This window comes from Echinops telfairi, unplaced genomic scaffold, assembly GCF_000313985.2.
Source record: "Echinops telfairi isolate 266 unplaced genomic scaffold, ASM31398v2 ScPeMD7_2573;HRSCAF=3158, whole genome shotgun sequence".
Classification (NCBI taxonomy): Eukaryota; Metazoa; Chordata; class Mammalia; order Afrosoricida; family Tenrecidae; genus Echinops; species Echinops telfairi.
The window spans coordinates 16,353,437-16,360,483 of NW_022106471.1; the positions used below are offsets into that span (position 1 = coordinate 16,353,437).

At 43.7% G+C, this 7,047-nt stretch overlaps 1 long non-coding RNA gene across 1 annotated transcript in view; it reads left to right on the plus strand.

The window, feature by feature from the left end:
- LOC123522158 overlaps window positions 1-4,909 on the plus strand; it is a 5,991-nt gene extending 1,082 nt beyond the window's left edge. Inside the window, exon 2 of the long non-coding RNA XR_006680450.1 lies at window positions 4,647-4,909. This is a non-coding gene — a long non-coding RNA (uncharacterized LOC123522158). The remainder of the gene's footprint in view (window positions 1-4,646) is intronic.
- Window positions 4,910-7,047: the final 2,138 nt, after the last annotated feature.

Sequence of the window (7,047 nt, forward strand, 5' to 3'; positions counted from 1 at the left end):
GGGATAACAGTTGTATGAGCCCCTAATAAAATGTTAAAAAAGAGGAAAAAAGAAAGAAAAAAAAGTTCTGAGTGCAACAAATTCTCTCCAAGAGGTCAACAATACAGCACAAAATGACAAACACAGAATTTCTTAGAGCAACATAATATACTCGGTCTATTTTTTTTCTAGACACTGTAGAAGTCAGTCCTGACTTCTGGGGACCCCACATGCTGCCGAGTGGAGCCGTGGCACACAGGGTTGTCAGGGTTGACCTTTTGTAAGCAAATAGTCAAGGCCACCCTGGGTATTCCAGATGAATGTGAGCTACCCGTTAGGGTTAGCAGTCAATCCCCTAACCATTTGTGCCACCCAAGGACGCTGCTTAATTGATAGTGAGATGCATCTCCTCAGCATTACTCAACTATTTTGTTGTAATATTCCATACATCATTAAGGAATTGTCTCAGATCTTAATGTTGGATTCTATAAACACAGCTACACCTCAATTACTGACAGTTTCTTTAGTCAACATTTCCCACGTAGGATAATTTTAAAAATCTATCTGACTGCTTTGCACATTAATGACATATATCTGGCAGTAAGCAACATTGAGGCACATGGTGAGAGTAATGCTGGCTATTTAATTAAGATTCTGGGTCAATTTGCATGGGCTATGATTCTCAGTGGCTTGGGAGTTACATAAGAATGCAATTTGGCAGACTATAATTGTGAAGTTCTGTAATGATGTAGTCATCCTCCATTTTGTGATCTGATGAGGCAATTTCCACTCTGATACAATGCTGATTTTCACATAAGAATCTGGCCATTGGAATCTAATCTTGTTGATAAGTGAAGAGTGGGTGTACTTATCCAAACGACATTTATTGACAAAGCCCCTGTCCCTTTGGAGTTTAAATCCTACCATGGCGGAGAAACAATAAATAGATAGAAATGCACTGCCGAGAATCAATAGATGCTCTGGAAAAGAGGAGGCGATGACAAAGATGGTCTTTGGTAGGATGGCTGGGGACATCCTCACCGATGGAGAGTCATGAAGGGCAGGGGGAAGCCCTCCAGGCAGAAGGAATGGTAAGGTCAACAGCCAAGATGAAATTAATTTAACAAATTTGAGCGCAACTGGAGGCTTCTGTGGCTAATCCACAGAGACAAAATGGGAAGGAAAGAAGACGAAATTAGCACAGGAAGCCTGGAGCCCGATCATTAGCGTCTCAAGACGAGGTCAGTGTGAGCAGAAGCAATTACTGTGTTGAGAGCAGAAAGTAACAGGATGCGTTTATATTTTCTTTTGATCCACAAATCATACCATTAAGTCTGAAATGTTATGACGCAAGTTTTCCTATTTTTGTGTGGTTTTATGAAAAAATTATGAACCCATACTTTAATTTTCCTTCTGTATTTAATTTATGAAAAACTTGAATGCTTCTGACCCAAAGCTACTTAACCTCTTAAATTAATTTAAATCTGGAAAAAGTGCTATTCTCTTTGCTTTAATAAAATGCTTATGTGGTTCAATTATAAAACCAGACAGTCTACAGGCACACTGAAAGTGCCTGATTTGGATTACACATCAGAATGATTTACTTTAAGGAGTTGATCATGCCCTCAATAGAAGTCTTTGTAATGAGTAAGATCCTTTCAAAAATTTTTGAATGGAAAACTTAGAAAAATAATTCCCTCAGCCGCATAACACACAAGCAGACACTCACAGAAGCTAAATATGAACATAAAGCTACTCATGGCCTTGAGCAACCTCCACCAAGTTTCCAATGCTGTAAATCTTTATGGGAGTAGAAAGCTGTGGGTTTGAACCGCTGATCTTGTAGTTAGCAACCCAACCCTTATATAACAGGGCCTCGAGGGCTCCAAATATAAATATATAAAATAGCTACAAATTACACACGATTAGCTACAATTTTAAGCACTTATGCTATGTCATTTATCTGTGACCATTACTTATCTTTGAAAATACAAAGTTGAATAAGATGCTGTCCCTAAAAGAGATGGTAATGTGCTAAAACTATCTTAGGAGAATATAAACTTGGTTGGATTTATTGGAAGCATAAAAACTCAAGAGTAAGTTTTGCCTTGGCGGAGGGAGTAGGAGCAATCAGAAGGCTCCCAGGGAATGTTCCATTTGAAATGACGTCATGGAATAATTGCTGTTGTTAGGTGCCATGGAATGGGTTCAAACTCAATGCGACCCTTTGTACAACAGAACAAAACAGGGCCTGGTCCTGCGCCATCCCCAGTTATTGTTGAGTGAAAGTCCATTTTTACAGCCCCTGTGTCAATCCATCTTGTCATCTTGGCCTTCCAGGACCCAGGGCAAACGGGCCTACAATATAAAGTCACCAATCAACTATTCAGTATATCAAATATGAACAAGTAATTAGAACGCAACAAGTGCCATGCAAATTTCCAGTTTTTCTTCCATTTTTTACTAACTAGATAGATTGTTAAATTTATTATTCCTCCATAAAACAAATTTCCAAATGAAAACGTAAATACAAATAAATGTATTCATTTGCCTTTTTAACTTACATTCTAATGCCATCCGAATATTTTATGTTTTTTTTGGACATTTCTTCTTTGTCTGAAAATGTGTCCATTTAAAATTATAAAGTACTGTTTACTTTCCCCAATCACTCCCGGGGTTACTCTTAGGGAGAGCTTTCTTTCCTAGACAGCTTTTGAGTTTTGTTGGCAAGTGTCTTTCCCCTAGAGGGATACAGAGGTTTCACAAGAACACGTTTGTTGGACAAGAATATGTTGTTTCAAAAGAAACAGTTAAAAAAGAATTTTTTACCATTTCATCATTACTATAGATAATAAAGATTCAATTCTCTTTCAAAAAAAAAAAGAATATGTTGTTTCTAGGGTCTTCTTGTGGTTTCTGTGGCCCAGCCAGTGACAAGTGGATGGATGAGGCCTGTAATGTGCTCAGAAATGATAGTCACACTACCTTTCTAGCATGTTGCTGAAATAAAATCCCACTTCTGCTGTGGGGGACCAGCCTACCCACAACCAAATGGGTCTAAGGGGCGGTTGTGTAATTGAGGGGTAAATTAAGGAGACATCAGAGAAGATAAAGTATGCAAGGGCTCACCTCTCAGTCCTGACTTCAGTAGCCCGGTCCGAGAAGAGAGAACGTGTAATGTAATCTTACGAATTTATATGATCTGGGGCATGCAGGCCGCAGTAAGCACATATGTAACAAGAAGGGCCACACAATAGGCATACATGCAAAAGGATGGGGACAAGCTAGGGGTGCCCACGCAGTAGGAAAGGGAGGCACTAGGGGCACATACTGTAACAAGATGGGCAGGCTCCAGTCAAGATGGCAACCGAGCCGTGGTTGTTCCTGAGCTGGCTTGACCTTGGTGTTTTTGAGCTCTTCTTCTTCCTTCTCAGAAGAGAGTGGGTCCTACTGACGGTGGGACAGACCATCGGGTCTGACTGCCTTAGATGGCTGATAACCTTCAGGCAGATAGCCTTTAAGCAGTCGACCTCCAAGTGCGTAGTGAATGAGCATGCAAACAGCACCTTAGATTTGGCATTATGATGGGGAACATCTTGGGGAATAACTTTTGCTTAGGAGAATGTGAGTGGGACGTATCTCCAACCCACAAACGTGAAGGTTTCCTCCACAGGAGCCATGGCCTCCCAGACTCCTTAACGTATGAACGTGGAGAGTTTGCCTGCATGCACTCTCTTCCCAGTTCTGTCTCCCACACTACTAATTACATTAGGAGCAAGGACATTGCTTTCCACCGAAGGATAGACTGCTTTGGATTTTGTCTGTACTTCGCTCTCAACTCTTGGTGCTGCGAAAGCTGCATTCTGTAGAAATGCCTGAAACGATATGTGGCCAGGACAGGCCGAACAAGTAACAGAGAACCTGCCCCCAGGAGCCGACAGTCTCAGAGCAAGTGGCAGCTTGACAACGTGTGTTGTTTTGGCTAATGAATCACTGATCTTAAATAGTCAAATGCCCTGTTCTTTATCATTGTCATAACAGGAAACGACTTGAAAAAATAATTTGTTTTCAAATTTAGTAATGCAATGTGCTATCCTGGATTGGGTCCTGGAAAAGAAAAAAGACATTAGTGAAAAACTAGAGCAGTGAACAGGAACGTGCTAATGTAGACTTCTTAGTTCTGACCCATGTTCCGTGCCTACAGGAGGTGGGCACGAAGGAAACTGAAGACGATAAAGGGGCACTTCATGCTCTCTTTGCAACTTCTCTATAAAGCAAGAATTATTTGAACGTAGTTTATTCTGAAAGAAACGAAAAATAGTACACGAATGTTAAAGTTGTATTTTCCAGCCTATCACCAGTGATAATCAGGGCATCCCCGCTATTTCTGGATTGGTTCTGGATTGGACCTGAGGTCTCAGAGGAAAACAAGATATTGGACCGAAAGGGCTGAGAACCAGTCTCTGAGGGAGGAGGCGCCGTGCGGGCAGAGAGTGACTGATGAGAAGGGAACTTCCTGGGTTGGAAGTATAGGCACTCAACGAATGTTAATATGACTCTAAGGTCCCTGTTTTAATACAAGTAGAACATGTAGATGACAATGAGGGGTAGCGCTGAGTCAGGCCCTTCTAAAAGCTCTCCTGAGATTTACTCTGCACTCATTTCAGACACGTGGAAGCTGCCCTGGACCGAAGCTAAGGCACCCACGAATGCTGAATGCTCACGGACTGGCTCTTGCCTCCCTGGAGGTCGTGACGAGAAGGCAACAAAGACTTCTGCTCTCTCACTAGCTTTCCGGTTCTGACTTTTTCTTGGTCTCTTTGAAATCGCCTTGCAATTTTGAAAGATTAGAATGTGATCCTACGGGATTTTTTCTACCCAAGCCGTTCAGATTTGATTTTTTTAATAAAGCGAAAGTCAATGATTCTAACGAGGTTACAGAGGAACTTGTCGTCAACTTCAGAATGAGTTTCCATCCCTTCTCTCCTTTGCTAGGAAGCCCTCTTGCAGAGGTGGACACATCGCCCCACTGCCATCAGACATTGTACCCATTTCACTGGACAATCCTGGATCCAACCCTGCTCACCTAATGAAAGCAGAGGGGAGTCTGGATCCTGCAAACAAAGCCCCCTGCGAATTGAGTCCTCTGTGATTCAGAGTAAAACCGCTCCACTGGCCTCCCAACCTATCCACCTTTAGAAAACTAACCCCCTTCTCTTTCCCACAAGCCAATTGGAGCATTGTACTGCTAGGTGGAAAGTGGGTGGGTCAAGCCCACCAACTGGCTACATGTGACCTCTCCCCAATAACACAAATACAAGTTAAAGAGACAGGAAAGACCTGGGACCTGGCTGTTGCTCTTCTTAGCTGCCCCGCTCACGAAGACTCCCTACACGACAGAAAATGTTGCTTGGTCCCACACCACCCCCATAATCAATAATAAATCAGAGCATTGTAATCAATAAGATTTTCGGTGGCTGATTGTTTTGGATGTCGATGTTCGGGTGGAAGCGCTGTTGAAGCCTGTCTGACAACAAGCAGCAGGCAAGCGTCCCGATGGGTAGGTGGTGGCTGCGCAGGAGGTGTGTTGGTTGGGAAACCGAGCCCTGTCCTCCCACAGGGAGGCCAACGCTACCACTCAGCCACCACTACCTCCGACCAGCTGCTGTGCAGTCTCGTCTGACTCGAGGCCATGCCATGGCTTTCAGTGGCTGGTTTTTCAGAAGTAGACACTTGGCCTTTCTTTCTCCTTAGTCGCCTCTGGATGGCAGATTCAAACCTCTAACTTTTTGGCTAAGGGTCGAGAGTGTTAGGTATTCACACCATCTAGGGACAAAGAGCAATTGAGCATTGAGAAAACATCCCCACCCAGTCCAGATCAAGTCCTTAAGTCAGATATTAACCCATATGTCTGATACTACTCCATACATTCCTATTTAGCCTCAAGCAGCACATGCAATGATGCCAAATGCAGGAAGTTCACAGGCAGGTAGGTGAAAAGTCTTGTGGATCCCATGGCGGTGGAAGCATCGCCAGGTCTCTGGCTGCCATCAGCGTGGCTCCATGTGGCTTGGTAACAGGAATGTGAAACAGAGAGAGTGTGTCCCACCTCCAGGGAGGAAGAGACGAAGTTCCCAGAATCCTCATGAGAAGGCCACTCCCACAGGAGGCATCAGGCTGTGACCTGACTGACAGGCTAGCCTCCACCCCATTTACTCTTTTTTTTTCTTCAATAATTTTATTGGGGGCTCATACAAAGCTTATCACAATCCATCCATCCATCCATTGGGTCTAGCACATTTGTACATTTGTTGCCATCATCATTCTCAAAACATTTGATTTCTACTTGAGCCCTGGGTATCAGTTCCTCATTTTTTCCCCTCCCTCCCGTTCCCCCCTCATGAACCCTTGATAATTTACAAGGGTTATTATTATTTTGTCATATCTTACACTGTCTGACGTCTCCCTTCACCCACTTTTCTGTTATCCGTCTCCAGAGAGGAGGTTATATGTAGATCCCTATAATCGGTTCCCCCCTTTTACCCCACCTTCGCTCCACCCTCCCCATATCGCCACTCTCACCACTGACCCTGAGGGGATCTTCTGTCCTGGATTCCCTGTGTTTCCAGTTCCTATCTGTACCAGTGTACATCCTCCGGTCCAGCCGGATTTGTACGGTAGAATTGGGATGATGATAGTGTGTGTGTGTGTGTGTGTGTGTGTGTGTGTAGCATTAAAGAACTAGAGGAAAGTTGTATGTTTCATCGTTGCTACACTGCACCCTGACCAGCTCGTCTCCTCCCCGTGACCCTTCTGTAAGGGGATGTCTAGTTGCCCACAAATGGCCTTTGGGTCCCCACTCTGCACTCCCCCTCATTCACAATGATGTGATTTTTGTTCCTTGATGCTTGATATCTGATCCCTTTGACACCTCGTGATCACACAGGCTGGTGTGCTTCTTCTATGTGGGCTTTGATGCTTCTGGGCTAGATGGCTGCTTGTTTACCTTCAGGCCTTTAAGACACCCCACCCCACCCCATTCACTCTTAATATCTTCAAGTTGACACA